Source organism: Stegodyphus dumicola, chromosome X1, assembly GCF_044657685.1.
Source record: "Stegodyphus dumicola isolate Sdum_Otavi_A_Nest chromosome X1, ASM4465768v1".
Taxonomy (NCBI): Eukaryota; Metazoa; Arthropoda; class Arachnida; order Araneae; family Eresidae; genus Stegodyphus; species Stegodyphus dumicola.
In genome coordinates this window covers 46834896-46852397 of record NC_140780.1, presented here as the reverse complement: position 1 = coordinate 46852397, position 17502 = coordinate 46834896, and the positions used below count along the sequence as shown (strand labels likewise).

The window sequence follows — 17502 nt, the reverse complement described above, 5'->3', positions numbered from 1 at the left end:
TATTAGTTACCCATTACGATTCAGCTTAACCAGATGAAACGTTTGTACGGAAATTGTGCGAAGAAATGCTTTGTACTAGAACAGTTGCTCTTTGTAAGAAACTACTACTTCTGCGAAGGAGACGATGTAGTAACAATAAAACAGTAACTCATTAAACATGTTTTCTTCACTTTTTTTCGCGATGCAAAAGTTATTTTTCTTTAACTTGAAACGTAATTTCTAAAACCCTGTTCTAAGAATAGCGGTTTATTAAACACTAAGAAAACGAATTTCCTCAAATGAAAGCATTCCCACTAGCAGAATTCAAAATATTCCAATGATTTATGTATCTTTTTCTATCAACATTGCTTAGTGATGATAAGTAAATCCTGAAAATATGTCTTTCAATTCTTAAGGCTCAAAAACGGTAAAAGTTTACATTTTTTAAACGCATTGGAAATACATTTATTACTTGTAAGAAAAAGTTTCGAAGCATGAGTTTTCTATTCATATTAGATATATTATGCATAATTTATTTGCATTGTACATATGTAGGAACACTTAGGTTCAAGCTTAGCAGACAGTATAGCATTAATACGTAAATGTACTTATTTAACTAGCTAAATAATATTTAACTATTAAAAATAGCAAGGATTTATTTGTTGTCTTACAGTTTTCCTATAAGTTTCAGATTCTACAAATGAAAAGGAATTAAAAATAGAGTGTAAGGCATTCTGTAAAGTAACGTTCAGTACATTTTCCTAAGAACTAAAAGTTCTTCTGAAGCAATCGATCCCAAGACTCCGAGGTGTAATCGCTCTTCGATTCTCGGAGAAAACAGTTGTTTTGATCCTTACGAACGGGCGCCGAAGCTCAGAGGAGAATTTGAGAGGATTAAAAGGAATGTTTACTTGGGAAAGAAGACATCGTCAGTGACATATATCATTCAAGAAGTCTTTTCACATTCAGGGGAGAAACGAGAGAAAAATAAATGTGTGATTCTAAAAAAATAAAATGGAACAACGTAAAACAGATAGACGAAAAACTTATCTATATGGTTTTAATTTTAAATATCGGTTTTCTACGAGATAGCAATAGTGGGTTTTTCCTTGATCTGGAACGAGCAATTAGACAAAAAACCCCAAAGGCGTAAAGCAAATTATCGCTATGTCTGGAACAAATACGAAGTCTTGGAAAGGTTTAAACAACCCTTTCATTTAAACAGACTTTAGAACATAAACGCACATTCTTGTACTAACAATATTAGCCACAGCTGGAGTGGTGATGCAACTAAAAGAGCGGTCAAATTCAAGTTAAACGGGGAGCAGTAGCCAAAGACTACACTTTATAAATTTACTATAAGATGGCTCAGTAATTCTAACAGAGCATCAAAATCCCAATGCCAGCAGCGATATAACGAAAAACCAAGTAATTACAACTACTATTTGAGCAGGCAGGAACTACAACGTAGCGTGCACGCGAAGCCAGAAACACATTCTCTCTCTTAAGGTAGTCTAGTGTATTCTAATCGTCAATTCTGATGAATTTTTTTCAAAATATTTTCATTACTTTATTTTAAAGCTTATACATTAAGTTTTACTTTGTCTCTCCGGTCATTAGAAGCAAAATTATGGCTGTTCTTGTTCTACGCCGTGAACCGGAAGTTTCTGTTTAAAAACCAGATTTTGACATCTAAAGGTAAAAAGACTATTCTAAATAACTTTAAAATGAGAATTTTTCATCTGAATACTTTTGGTGATGTTCAAAAGATGATTTTGATCCCTTCTCTTTGTTATTATGTATCGAGAACGAGATTAGTTTTGTGATTTAATTTTCATTACTTGGCAACATTTTCTTTTCCTCCTGCTTGTGCTTGCATTACATTAATAAACTTGATTTTTGTTTCAACTTTTCTGTTAGGGGGGAAAAAAAACTTTTTAACTTAAAATCTTACTATAGTAATTTTATGAAACTTTCTATAAATATTCTACAAAATATTGTGAATTAAATGGACTAAAAGTTTGGGTTTATGAACATATTTAAAATTTTCTAGAAAATTTTATAAATCAAAAAAGAGAATTTTCTCAAAAAATAGCTAGTGCATGCACTCAAGTAGGTATTTTTAATGAACATTTTACTTTATCACTTAGACTTTATTCCATTTAACTCCTTAACAAATATAAATGACAAAAATGAAAGTAAAATATTGATAAATATTTTTGTGGAAACATATCTAGTACAATGCTGAAATTTAGCACATTTTTAACTCAAAATGTAAGAAAACTCCAAAAATTATATTTTGTTAATATGCTTATCACATGTTTCTCTCATTTTAAGTAGCATTCTAACTAAATAGCACTAATAATAGAATTTTTTATTCTATTTCCCAAAATTTGGGTGTCGAACATAGTCGGATACCTTAAAATAGAAAAAAAATCTCAATTTAAATACTAGCTAATTAATTTGCATTCAGGTGAAGAAAACAAAAAGAAGAAGTTATAGTAAAGGCTGAAATTACAAATAACTGGTTGATTTAAATAATAACTTAATACATTCAGAACTGTAAGCTTTCTCGCAAAGTTTCCTAATTTTGGAGCTATCAATAATGAGTTTCTACTTCCACATTAAGGCGCATCATAAACTACATACTCGTACGTCTTGTGGTTATGTTAATGCTTTTACATAAGGGTTCATTCAAGCTTGGCTTGGGTAAAAAAAAGCTCTAATTTGTTCGCTCGCTTATACGACTTTCTATTATTGTACTACTACTGTAAATTCTACATTGAAAATCTTACTTCAAAATGCAATAATAAATGGAGCTCTATTTCCATTCTAAGCACATAATCTTAATTTTTTTTAACATAGGCTACATTTTCACAGAAGTATTTGGAATAGTGGTAGGTAAATAGCTAACATTTGAATGACTTTTTGCAGAAATTGTATAGCAACCCTTTTCAGTTTGTACTTATAGAGAGTAAATTATACAAAGCAACATTCAAAGTTGTGCATGAGTCTGAAGGTAAGAACAAAGACTTGAGAAGGTTACAAAATAACTTTTTATTAAATCAGAATCTTGAATACAAAATGCACGTCTTGTACTTAAGAAAGTCAGCCAACCACTTGTGCCGATGTAACGCAAAACTAACAGTCAAATTTCAAACTAAAACTAAATGTAGTAGTCGATGACTGCACAATTTATTTAACACGAAGTTGGATCAAAGTTCTCACCGGCGCAATAATTTAAATGCCGTTAATTATAATGCAAAATCGCAGAATACAATCTTATCTGAGCTAGCGAAACTTAGTAATGTGGCTTCGAGAGGCAGAAACATGATCTGTCATACAATCCAAAAACCTCGCTTTAAATACTCGTAACCTAATTTGCATTCTGGTAGGGAAACGGAAAGAAGAAGTGATAGTAAAGATCTACAGTTCCACTGTATATTGAAGTTGTAGAAAATATAAAGGACGATATAATCATTTGCAGTACAATTATTTATTGATGCATCACACTCCTAACTTACTGAAATATTATATCTCGAAAGAAACAAAGACTTGAAATATTGAAAAAGGATTTAGAGTAAATATTCTTAGAATTGCAGTAATGGATGAAATGAATGCTATATTGCTTTCGTATTTTATACAATCTCGCTTAGTCAGCTTTCGTATTTAACTATAGAATACAAACCGGAAATATCTATCTACCTTGAAAGGAGTGCCTTTGTGGAGAGCTTTCCATTGGTTCGTACTTCTTAGAATGATCCATAACATACGCTCGTAAGCTGGCCTGTTATCTGGGTAACTAAAGACCTTATTACTTCTGAAAACTGCACTGCAGTTTATATTTATTATTTGAATTCCCAACAGAGTATCCGTTACATTCCCAATGCAATAAAAGAAACATATTATTGGTTGCATTCCCAAAGGCATAAAATGCTCGAGAAGTATATAAAACTAAACACATTAAACATCACTATTTACATTAATATATTCCTCAGCTACCAATATAGTATTTTAAATTACAAAAAGCTGAACGCCTAAAGCGAAGTTTATCTTTATTTATTTTAGGAAAATACTGAATATAAATTGAAAGTAATCTAAAAAATATTAAGGCAAAGTAAATGAAGGCTATATATTCTACAAGCAAGATCTTTGTAGAGGGGCCCACCAGCGGCCGAGCGGTAAAGTCGCTGAACACTGGTAGTTCGGTCCGAGGTTCGAATCCCGCGAACGGGCTGGCTGCATGGGCGTTTTCGTGGTTTTCCCCATGTGTAACGTGTATACGAGCCAGTTTCCCTTAGAAAGTCCTCCACGAAAGGCATCCCTCCCTTTAGGCAGATAGCCCTCGAGGCTTTGCCATAATCACACACACACACTTTGTAGAGGACATTGAAAATGTTGTCTGGTATTCTAATAATAAGACATGGAGAAAAGCTAGGAAAACGTTCTTTCATTCAATTCTTTTAGCTGCCAGGAGCAAAGAAGGAATGAATATTGTTCAGCAATTTTACCCATTCGGAAAATATCAGAACCTGGACAAGAAAGGGAAGAAAATCAGAGCCTGTGTTCAACACGAGGAGCATGCATGAAGGTAAGCAGAAACGAACTCCCAGATGTTATTTACAATTTCTGTATTTGCAATATCAGTATGAGGAAACAAAATGCTAGACATGAATGCAATATTAGCTCAATGCGTTGTAAGTGTAATTATGTAAAATATGTGACTCGTACGATTCTTCAGATGTGATAGATAAAATCGGCAGGCGTGAAGTAAATGTCTAGCCGAAATATAAAATTTCATAGACTACAACTTTCTTTTCAGGTGATTATTTAAATGAAAGCAAAAGGTAAAAACCTAATTAAAGATTTGGAAAGTAAAGTTCTTGGGATGAAGAAGCATACAGACGTATACACAAATAATGATCTACATTAGATATACATCATATTACTTTGATCCTACTATAGATAGTATGTCATGTGGCATCAAATTTTATACTGAAAGTAATATTAAGATATTGATATAAATAACAGACTCTAACTGAGTAATCTTAATATTAAGATACCGATATAAATAATAGACTAAGTAATATTAATATTAAGATACCTATATAAACAACAGACTAAGTGATATTAATATTAAGATATCGATATAAATAACAGACTAAGGAATCGTAAGGACTGTAACAGACTAAGGAACTGTAAAAACTGTAACAGACTAAGGAACTGAAAGTAATATTAAGATATCGATAAAAGTAACAGAGTAAGGAGCTGTGAGGAAGTTCATACTAACAATGTAGTAGCTCAATGAAATAGTTGTCATTTAAGCATGTAATAAAGGATACATACTAACAATGTAATAGCTCAAAGAAATAGTTCTCGTTTAAGCATGTAATAAAAGATACTATGTTAAAAATAATACTGTTTAATAGTATTTTCCAAATCTACTTCTAAACAATAGCTAACTGTTGTATATGTAATAAACAACCGTTGTAATAATTAAACAACAGTTGTAATAAATGTATGCTTGAGCTTGACAAAAACAGGTATTCTCTTTTGTTACAATGCTTAATGTTAGAAATAAACGCATTTCCATAACATAATGAAAGAGAAACTATTCTCGCAAGAATTGATATTAGATTTCTGATCTGTAACGATGTCTACAATAAATGCATATTGAATAGAAAATTCATCAGAAGGAATCTTACGATAAAAAAATGACCTACATTATAATATAGATCAACGAAAATTTCTCGATTTTATAAAAGCATATTTCAAATCATTCACAAAAAACCGTTAGTGCAAATTCATTTTTATACCTTAATCAGACTAACCCTGAAAAAATTAAAAGTGCCATAATCCATGTCATTCAGAAGTAACGTTAGAATATTTAACTGGGCTTAAGGCATTCTCGAAGCTCTAAAATAAAAGATGAGAAGAATTAGCTTGCTTAGAACTTCGTTTCCTGATTAGTATGCGAAATCCAAACAATAGCCTTAACTCCGCAGCAAACTTCTCACTACACCGAAGTACCTTAGGCATTTCTAGCCCTAATAAGAGTTGACCGAAGTGAAGTGCCTTAAGCATTTCTGTGCTATATAAGAGGTAGGAATTTATGTAATAGATTAAAAAATGGTATGCGTCGTTAGTAAATTAAAAAAGTTTATTCTCTTTGTTTCATACACTAGCTTAAATGTTATATATGAAGCATATCTTGTCATAAAATTTCGAAGGGCAAATTTATTATTAGTTTAATGGGAAAATGTACCCAACTCTGTACACTAAAGAAAATATCGCAAGTGAATAAACTGACATCGAGACATCTGATGTAAAGAGGATACAAAAAAGGTACCGTGTTATTTTAATTTAGGATAAATAATTTCATAGCAGAAAACCAATTATATTTCGCGCATAAAACAAAAAAAATTAAAAATCAAAATGATCTGATTATACATATTATACTACTATTAGAAATATAATAATCGCAGGAATTATTTTAACATAGATTATGATTCTTGCAATCTTACCCAGTTTAGGAATGTCCTGACAATGGATTGATTCTTTTACATATTTACTGTAATGCAAGTGATTACTGTTTTTATTGTTTGTCGCATTTTATTCAACAAGCAAACATTATAAATTTTTTAAAAAACATTTTTATTTCCGTTAAGCAAAATATAAAACCTTATAATTTCTAAGACTTATACCATTATTTCTAAGAATTATTATTTATTTACCTGAACACTTAATCCATTACAATTTCACCCGACATGAAACAGTGAGGTGAATTTTAATTTATGCAGGCACTTATAATAAATCATATAATTTTGTTTTTACTTTCACTGCATTAGCATTAGACAAAGTTGTTTTTTTTTAGTTTATATAAAACAAAAAGCATAATTTATTTATGTTCAACTAAAACTAAACAATTTGTCGCACTTCGTGGTGTAACGGTAGCACACTAGGCGCGTACTCGAGACGTCCAGGTTCGAGTCCCGGCGAAGGCACTGCACAGTTTTCACTTTTTTTTATTCAAAAATAACTTAATGTCTACAAGATAATTGAGTTCTGTCCATTTAAAATATAAATAATTGTACTTCTATTAAAATTTCCTTTTGTAAGACTAGTACATATTTTTATTATACCTCAAAATTATATTACTTTTATTCTAGTAAATGAATTTAATTACATCAAACATGTCATTTCTGCATTTGTGTCAAATTAAATAATTAAAGCGTTTGAGCTTGTTAAGAACACTACAGGGTAAGCTCGAAATCGCTATGACCTGACAATAAAAAATAGGAATTATAAAATCGTGTAATGAAAGCACAGAATATTGTGAATGAAGAATATCTGTGCGTATAAGGCGCCTTTAACTAGTGTGGCAGTGCTTTGTTAACTAGTGTGTTCTGAAATCAGATTGTTTTAAAAGGAGAATGGCCGCCATGTTTATCTGATCTCATATTACTGGATTATTATCAATGGAGCATACTGAAAAATTATGTTTACAGGTTCATTACCCATTCTCTGCTACAAGAGTATAAAAGCCATTACTACACTATTACAATTATCTATTATTAAACTATTACATTTATCAGAAACATTTCCCTTTTGGAATTGCCACACATCTTTGTTAATATGTTAAGACGCTTGGATTCCTGTCCACACAAAGGAATAGGCTGTTTCTAGAATTTAGTTTACTTTCATTAAGTATGTACGGTATTTTCTCCTTGCTTGCCACGTGTCTTCTTAATGTAATTAGAAAGTATGTCCGACTAGACATCGGAAGGTCTGAAGTTAGATTTCTGAAGAGGGTATCATTGATTTTTCATGTTTCCTGGTTTTAAATAAACCTTATCACTCTACAAGTACGTTTTGTAAATATTGTACTTCTATTATCTTCCCAAGTGCACAGTGACTTTTGGCTCATCGTGTCGATCCTAAGCTTTACATTATTACTGTGGAACAGATAAAACATGAAACATTGTTTTTCTGCTATTTTTATATTTATATAACTATAATTATTTCCGGTAGAAGTAGAGGTAGGCATGAAAAGCACCACATGAAATATATTACATATTACAGCGGCAAGAAAGGGAATACTAGAGTGTCATTATGTAAATCGCACGGAAAAAGATTAAGATGCACATAGATTTGGATGCGCACTGATAAAATAGGGGAAGGCTTTTGTCATATTTCTGAAAATTACACAAAAGCACAGCATATTTTCTCTTCTGAAATGAAGCAAGTCTTTCCTTTCTAGATATCATAAATGTTTATTGCGTGCGTGTAAAGTGGAAGCATGCCCTCTCACCGTTCACATCAACTTTTCTGCACATGCAGTTCGACAGAAAAAATTACAAAATGTAAATAAAGCAATAGAACGATAAGTAAACAATGTAGAAAAAGGGTAGTAGTACAGTTGGCACGCAAGTGTAGGAACAGTAACAGACGACTAAGCTCTAAACAGACTTAAACTTCTTTATTACATTTATTCCTAATGGCAAAGTGCACACTTACAAGCACGAAATCTCTCAATTTATGGAAATATGGAAATGTTCTTTTTTACCTATACTTAAAACCAAATTAACCCTCAGCTATGCGCATTTTGATTTAAGTAATTCAAAACTGCAATATCGTTATAAACATATCTTATATGTATATATATCACAGGTATATTTTAAGATAACGACTGCATTTATGATTTAAATATGATTTGAGAAGAATGCGTCTAGTCAGCTCAAACTCTAATCCAAAGAGAAATCTGTATGTTTAAATCCTTCAGAAAATATGAGAAGATTTCTACTGGTACCAGGAAAGTAGTCATAACAAAGTCCAAGAAGGGGTCCTGGTTTTGATTCCCTTCCGAGACCAGACTTTCGAAAGCCAGTCTCTTTTTAAGTAAATACAACCTCTTCTTCAGTTGATGCAAATAATTTCTTTAAACCTTGGGGAAATAATGAAAATCAGTGGAAATCGAGCTTTTGAACTCATCAAGCTGTCCGTTATTAACCGTTCTCCTTCAAATTATCATGAATAAATCAAACTTCTAAAGTTCAAATAATTTTAATTAATTTAGTTAAACAATATGCCATAGGAACTGTAGGGCTTAGTCCTCCTAAACTTTAATCTTAAACGTAAGTAGCTCCCTCTTTGACTAAAGAACGAAAAAAGTTAGTTGCAGACTGGCTTTCGGAGAGAGAGGATGAATGTTCGGTAGAACAAATTGTATAATCATATAATCTGCCATTCTGTTCCTGTTAATATACTTTTTTTTGGTGGGGGGTAAGTATGTTTGTTGTGTGCGTATGTGTATAAAGTGTACATAAGTTACTTAGTGTGTTTCAAACGAACGAAAAAGATTAATCTGGGTGCCGTCTACAAGACACAATTTTTATCTTACACGGGTGCAGCACACAGGATATGAATCGAAACTCAACAGTAAGATTTCAAGATTTCTGCTATTTTTCAAATAATAGATGATTTTGATATGTTTTTATGAAGAAATATTGAATGGTTGGACTGAGTGTATAAAAAGTGTTTTGGTAATTTATGTAATGAAATGATTTAATAGCAAGAAAAATATTTAACATAAAAGGCTTAATAAAGAAAGATTTAGCTGTAGTGGCCAAAGAGTTACGCCAAAACGTTGAAACAGATCACAAATTAATTTATTTGAAGAATTTAATTGAAAAAGTCCGCAGTTTAATGATTATAATTTTTTTAAAGAATTTTTAATTTCTATGGTAAATGAGCATATAGTACGGGAGGAAAAAATGAAGAATTAAAGGCAGAGAGGGAACGCTCAAGAGTAGAACCAAAATGATACGTTGGAATTGGAGAAAACGAGACTAGAGCTTACAAAACCACAATTGGAAATCACTAGCGGAGGCTAGGAATTCGAACATAGGTGAGGGTGGACAGATTCATTCTAATTCGGTAGAAAAATTTAAAAATTAAGCATTAAAACGTTAAACCTGGCAGTACCGACTAAGCCTGAAATAGGGAATTTCTTTTTTTTCTTCACTTGAAAGGTCATCTGAAATGAAAGAGATGAAGAGAGAGTTAAAAGGGAGAATTTTACTTAATTTATTAGGTGTCCGGGCAGCAAATTTACTAGTTCCTGCAAAAGCGGCAGAAATGAAAGACTACGATAAAGTTAAAACGGCAGTTTCAAAAGAATTTCAACTTCAGAGAATTTACTTTCGGCAAGGAGGACAAAAAATTAAAATCATATACAGTTCACGAGAAGACAAAGAGAAAACTGGGATTTTTATTGTGAACTTAGGTGAGGGGTGAGATATTCTGAAACGCTGAATGAATTAATCATAGCTGATGAATTGATGCAAACTCTTGATTATGAGAGAACCATGCACATAAATGCAAAACAAGGTGACAGTTGTTTAAAACCGAGAGAAATCGGGAAAGAACACGACATGTTCATTGCTTGCAAAAGAAAATCATGAAATGAAATTGGTAACTATTCTCAGAAAACGCTAAATATTGAAACCAAAAGTACACACCATGTACACCATGTACTAACCGGATAGTTTGTACAAATCAAAAATAAAACTAATTCCGAAAGTAGTAAATTACAGAAAAATGCTGCTGTTGTAGCCCAGATTTGCACAGAGTATCTAGACAAGAAACAAGTCGAAATTAAGCCTCTGCAATATGTGAAAATACTAAGTGAAAATAAAGAAATTGATACTGTTGTTGATTCAGTTATACAGATTCCGATAATAAACAGTCATATTTCTCCGAAAAGTGATCAAGATAACGAAAAACCAAGTTGATATCTGCATTCGGCGAAGAAATAGAAGCAAAATTCATTAGGTTATTTATGCCGTTGAAATTCGATTATTCCGATTTAATAAGTTACCTGGCAGACATTTTGGGGGAAGTGACTGATCGGTTGAATACAGATTACCCGTACAGACCTTCGAACTCTTGCTCGACGGTTGTAATTTGCTGGGAGGAACGAAACTCGATGGTGAAATTTTTGAACTACGTGTATTCAAATGCACCTGAAATAAATATTCCTCCCTCATATGAAGAATGGTAATTGTAGTGATGTATTGAAATTATGAGATGAGCAGATGTCTTGCTCTACTTTAGAAGGAGTTAAGTTTAAAACATGGAAAAGAAAATTTTATGGAACTTGATTATCTAATTTTTCATAAGGGTAAAGTAATAGGAGATTCAGGTCAGCAGTTAGTTCTTCCAAACTGTCAAACAAAAGATGTTTTAAAATGAGCACCTGAATCAGAATTTCGAGGCTCACATAGGGATAAGAGGACAAAAGAGAGAATCAGATATAATTCCTATAGAACCTCTTTTGGCTAGGAAACATAAATATGCCTTATGTCTAGTGGATCAACATTTACACTGGCCAGAAGCCATTCCATTATGCTCTTTAAAATGCAAAAGCTACATGCGACGCTCTGTTGAAAATATTTACAAGAATTGGTATTCTCAAAGTAATAGCAAGTGACCAAGGGACCAATTTTATTTCTCAATGCACACAAGAATTTCTGAAACTTCTTGGATGTCATCCAAAATTTTCAATTCCTTTATATCATTTAATTCCAAGATTATCCATCAGATTGGGATAACTATCTATCGAATTAGTTTTTCACTTACAGAGAGGTTCCTATTTCTACTACAGTAGTTTCTTCTTTTATCTGAATGCATGATCAAGAGATACACGGTCCAATGAGTGATCTGAAATACAGTTGAAGTGGTGAGATACCGATACCCTTAAATATGAAGGATTTAGTTGTTGATTATTTACAGGACATGAAAATAAACTTAAAACTAGCAGCTGATCAAGTATCCTTGATAGCATCTGAGAGACAGGCTGCTTAGTCGATGATGGACTGGTGCAATGGAAGGGAGAGCATCAAGTACTGTCCATATCATTCATATAAAATCAAACTCTCTGATGGGAACATAAGCCATGTTCACTTGAATAAAACCAGGAAGTATATCTCTAAAGTAAACGCCGTCGGAGTTATTTTCGAAAACGAAGAATTAGGAGAGATTCAATCAACTCCACAAGCTCGATCTCAAGATATAGAAAGTGTTCTCCAGAAATTGAAACTTGAATATTTAACGTGCAATGAACAAAGCAAATTCGACAACTCATAAGAAAACACAAATCGTTATTTACAGGTAAAGTGAAAACTGTAAAAGTGGGCTGTCATAAAATAAAATTAAAACCCAATAAAGAAAGGGAAAAAATGCATATTTGCATGAAACTTTAAACGTCAAAGTTAATCAATAAATTGAAGAGCTGTTAGAACTTGATTTAACTGAAGTAGTGTTGCAATTGCATATCCTATATTTTGTGTAAACAAAAAAGATGAAGGGATTCGAGTGTGTGCTGATTATTGTACATTAAAATGCTGAAACAATTACTGATGATGATTAATAAGTTACCTGATTTAATAAGTTACCTGGTAGACATTTTGACGGAAGTGACTGATTGGTTGAATACAGATTACCCGTACAGACCTTGATGATTTTCCAACGCAAAATGCCTCAGATCTTAAATATTCAGTAAGACAAGCTAATATAATGTCAACATTGGATTTATTACGAGGATATCGGTGTGTTCCAAAGGATACTGAAAATCGTGATTACACTTCGTTTAAAACATAACGCCAATAGTACAGATTTAAAGTAATGAATTTTGGTCTGAAAAACAATACAGCAACAGTTCATCAATAGAGCATTCTACGAATATAGAGAGTTTGCCAGAGCATATACTGACGATATCGCAATTTTTTTCAAAAGCCTGGAAATCTTACATTATTTATTTACACTCATGTCCATAAATTAAGGATAATGCAAAATCAGGCAAAGGAAGAGTTAGAAGCAAAACAAATTTGACTTATTTGTAAGCTTATTTATTAAACAAAAGGTAAAGAACAAAAAAAAGATGCTATATGTTTGATATTATTAAAAAAATTAGCGATTTTTTCTCCCTGGAGCAAATTACAAATAAAACCTATTTACAAAAAACCAATATTACATGGTTGGCATGATTGTTAACACATTGTATGTCTCCCAGACGATGCAATACAGTCCGTACAACGCCTAGGCATGCTGAGTATCAAATAATCGATCTGATCTTGGGGGATATTACACCACTCAAAAAGCAATACTTTCCGAAGTTCCGGTAGACATGTAGGAGGAGGTTGACGGGCTGCAACTCGTCGGCCAAACATGTCCCACACGTGCTCTACTGGATTCAAGTCCGGTGAGATTGCTGGCCAGTCCATACGGGTGACATCCTCCGATTGAAAGCATTCGCTTACGATGTTTGCACGGTGAGGACGGGCGTTGTCATCCATAAACACAAATTGTGCGCCCATGGGGCCCCGAAACAAACGTACATGTTGTTCCAGAATGACGTCCCGATAGGTTTGGCTTGTCATGGTTCCAATTTGAACATGCAGGTCAGTTCTGGAACCCAGAATAATTCCACTCCAAACGAGCACTCCTGCACCACCGTAACGGTGTCGTTCAATGATGTTTTCGTGGTGGTAACGGGTACCTGGAGCTCTCCATATGAAAGTCCGGCGAGAATCAGACTGCAAGCTAAACCTGGACTCGTCGGAAAACATCACACAAGCCCACTGTTGCGGTGTCCACTATGCATGCTCTCTACTCCAAGCTAACCGCAGGAGAAAGTGAGTTGCAGTAAATGGAACGCATCTGACAGGTCTACGAACATGTAGACCAATATGCCCTAAGCGTCTGTACACGGTCTGCCTTGAAATTGTCGTACCAGTGGCTGAAGAGAGCTGACGAGACAGGTCTGAGGCTGTACTCCGTCTGTTTCTTTTGGCAGTAACTTCCAAATACCGGTCCTCATTCGGTGTTGTAACTCTGGGGCGACCTGTGCTGTAACATCTGCTCACATTACCATCATCTTGGAATCGTTGCCAGAAGCCTGGAGATGACACTCTGGGCAATTCCAAGTTCGTCTGATACTTCCAGTTGGGTACGCCCACATTCCAGACGGCCGATAATTCTACTACGTAAAAAATCATCCAAATGCGTCCTTTGTGTCATAACTATTCGGTTATTGCACTGAAATGCTTATAAAGCGCCTGCGAACAATTTTACTTCTTTGCCTGTATTCTTTATATATCACTCTCTTACACTCTCGTCATTGTGACGTACCATCGGTGTCATCTGGTTACTTGCTGAAATTTTCATATGATTATTGAAGATGTGCGTAGTGATTTTACAGGTGATATATTTATTTTAGAGTTCGATTTCCGCGTGACTCCTTATTACCCTTAATTTATGGACATGAGTGTAGATTGTAGAGTCATTAGAATTTTTGAACCAGGAAACTTTAAAAATGAGCAATGTCCTCGCCGGGACCTTGAACCTGGACCTCTAAAATACGCGCCGAGTGTGCTACTCTTATACCACGAAGGCATGCGGAAAGGAGGCAGAAGATACCTTATATTCTCCCACTTTTAAAGAGAAACTGGTGATTAGGGGATAAAATCGCCAAATCCCTGTGGTGAGTGTCTTGTAAATAAACGAAAAAGATTAATCTGAGTGTCATTAACTGTGTACAAGATACGATGCTGGCCACAAGTGGATCTTACATGAAGAATTTTTATCAAAGCATGTAACTACTGTTGTTAAGCTCCAAGTGAAAAGATTTATTTTTATTAAACTGTATTTGCAACGTAGATCAATGTTTAGAATTTGTTTTTCTCATAGTTAAATGATAATTACTGCAGTTTCTATATCACAGATATATCTAGTTAATTGCTGTTGTTTAATTTACAATAAATCATCGCATTTTCCATTGTGTGCTTTTATATTTAAAATCCTAGCAGTTGGAACTGCCATGGCTCGAAACCGGAGAGAATACAGCTGATTTTTCACGCTTTTTGCTCCTAAAAGCATAGTAGTTTCTACAAACTTTCATGAAATATATAAAAAAAAATTACAAATATAAGCTGTCGTATTTCAGTGCCCACAGGCATGCATGATAATTTAATGACATAATTTCATACATCATATCATGAAATACAATAATCTTAAATGACCTGTATTAGATTATTTTAAAATAGACCACAGTATCCATCAGCGAATTTTTAATATCGCTGTATTTTTGTTACAATGGAATATAAATTCAGGTATACATAAAAATAATTTAATTATTTGAAAACATTTTCACAAAATACTAATTATCGTTAAAGAAAAATAATTAAAGAAGAATATTACACATAATTTTCTTTTAAATTCTATTATTCATTATGGTTGCTTTGAAACTTAACAATCATTTTCTAGAGACTGCAATGCTTAACACACATTCAAACCTGTAACAAATTAGTGTTACCCTCAAGTACTCTTCAGATAAATTGGCAAAAAGCTTATCTAGTAGAGATGTTCTAACTTTGATAATTAATTGATTTGTGATTTTAAGTATAACGTTGAGGTAAAAGTTAAGAAAACTAAACTAAAACAGAAAAAAAAAGGTCCATGTTATTTGGCTTTCGTTGAATTTAAATTTAGAATTCTTTTCGACATTCTAAATGCTAATACATAAAACATAAGAGCACTTAAAAAAGTGACAAAATCAGAGAAAAATAGCTTACGTCGGTAAATTTGCAAGAGCAAAACTAAACAATAGATAAGATGTTTCTCTATTGTACTTTATTCATATTCAACTACACCATTCTCTAAAATAATTTCGCCCGGAGAGCAGAGCATTTAAGAAAACGCAATTACTAAAATTTGTTTATTTTGTGAAGAAGTAAAAAGTTTTTGAATGATACATCGCTTTGTCTTTTTGAAGAGGTGATGCTGAAATACGCTTCTTCTCGTTCAACTTAAAACGTGATTCGTCACGTTTTCCTTAATTTCCCTTGCTCAAAAGATACTAGAATGAAGAAAAGGAAATTAATGAAATATATTTTGCATGAATTGAACAAAATATTCGTCCTATTTGAATTTATTTACTTCCAACAATTTAAATTAATCAAATAAAGTTGCACTCAGAACGTTAAAAAATTGTAAATGAATGTAGCATCAATGTATTAAAAATCAACAGAAAATTAAATCTTTTAAAAGCTTTGTGTAAGTACGAATAAATAAGCTTGGTTCTGAGTTTCCATGAGAAAACAGATTTACATACCATCAGAGGAGAGTTCGTAAATTTATAGAACATGTATTTAAACGAATAAAGTCATATTAGAATTGTTTTATTGCATTAATTACAAAACGGAATATTTTTAAGAAATATCCATCTCTATAGATCATTTTCCCCAAATGAACTTTATCATGAAATACTATCAAGCTCAATTGAAAAACAGGGAAATTTTAGATTATATTTTAATTTAAATTATATGTAGAATTCAAAAATATTAAAACAACGATAACAAAATTTTAAATCGCCCTTCTCATTCAATGTATTTAAAATTAAACGAAACGTAACAAATACATATAGTATTGTTTCAATATACACAAATAATAATGTACGTAAAAATTATATTGTATTGCATTGCACATAAAAAATGTATATACTTCTAATTAAAAATATATTTGCATACAAATTTTTAGTGAGAAAGAGACGTCTGTATTTATTCTACAATTATCCGTTTATCATTTGGTTAATGCTCCAAGTATCAAATTCGCTTATCATGAATGATATTTTGTTGAATCATATTTATAAATATCGAGTTTCGTAAAGAGATTCTCGTACTATATGCTGTAAGGGTTAATAAAAATTAATTGTTATTTTAAATAAATGTACTTACTTGTCACTCATGTTATTTCAGAATTTATAGTAGTGTGCAAAAGTGTTAGAATAAAGACTTTTCTTCTTTCTCCATTTCTAAAAATTACATTTCTTAAACATTTTAGTTGAATGCAGGTCTGATCGCTTTTTATATCACACATGATTCTACAGTCTGAGTTATCGGAAACGACAAAACGTATTTACGCAATTTGCTTGCGTTTTAATTTAAGATTTTAGGCTTTTATTATGCTGTTCTTCTGTTTTTTTCCTCTTTGTCGAAGTTGATCTAAATATAAGATTGTGAAAATGAGCAAATTTTGTTCTTTAATCTTTTGGGCTAACAATTTTCGAAGTACTTAATTGCCAAATTCATTAGAAATTTTAATGAGTTGCAGAATAAAACTTTGAGAGATACTGCCTTTAAACTGCGAAATATCGCAAATCCACAAGAAATGCTGTAAAATAATATACTTTCGATAGGAATAAACCAGCACAGATCGAAACAAAACTGATACTGCTCAAAACACTTTATGGTCTTTTTTGTTGCAAGTTCAATATAGAAAATACTACTCTTATCCATAAATATATTTTTTTATTTATAATAATATATGTCTATAATTCTACTTTGCGAGTTACAAGAAATAGAAGTGACTTTCTTCGAATACTTTCGAACAATACTGTATTTTACGATATTCTCAATTTTTTTTAATTTGATGTATGACATTGAATTAATCAAGCCTTGCACTTCA

The 17502-nt window shown here is 32.4% G+C and overlaps 1 protein-coding gene and 1 long non-coding RNA gene across 5 annotated transcripts in view; one reads left to right on the top strand and one right to left on the bottom strand.

Annotated features, from left to right (window-relative positions):
• Window positions 1-17502, top strand: part of LOC146993136 (uncharacterized) — a 225829-nt gene that overhangs the window by 77607 nt on the left and 130720 nt on the right. The window contains exon 2 of the long non-coding RNA XR_015038587.1: window positions 4447-4570. This is a non-coding gene — a long non-coding RNA (uncharacterized LOC146993136). The remainder of the gene's footprint in view (window positions 1-4446; window positions 4571-17502) is intronic.
• The window catches only part of LOC118205332 (myocyte-specific enhancer factor 2C-like), a 523715-nt gene that overhangs the window by 386966 nt on the left and 119247 nt on the right, over window positions 1-17502 (bottom strand). The gene's annotated exons all lie outside the window — the stretch shown is intronic.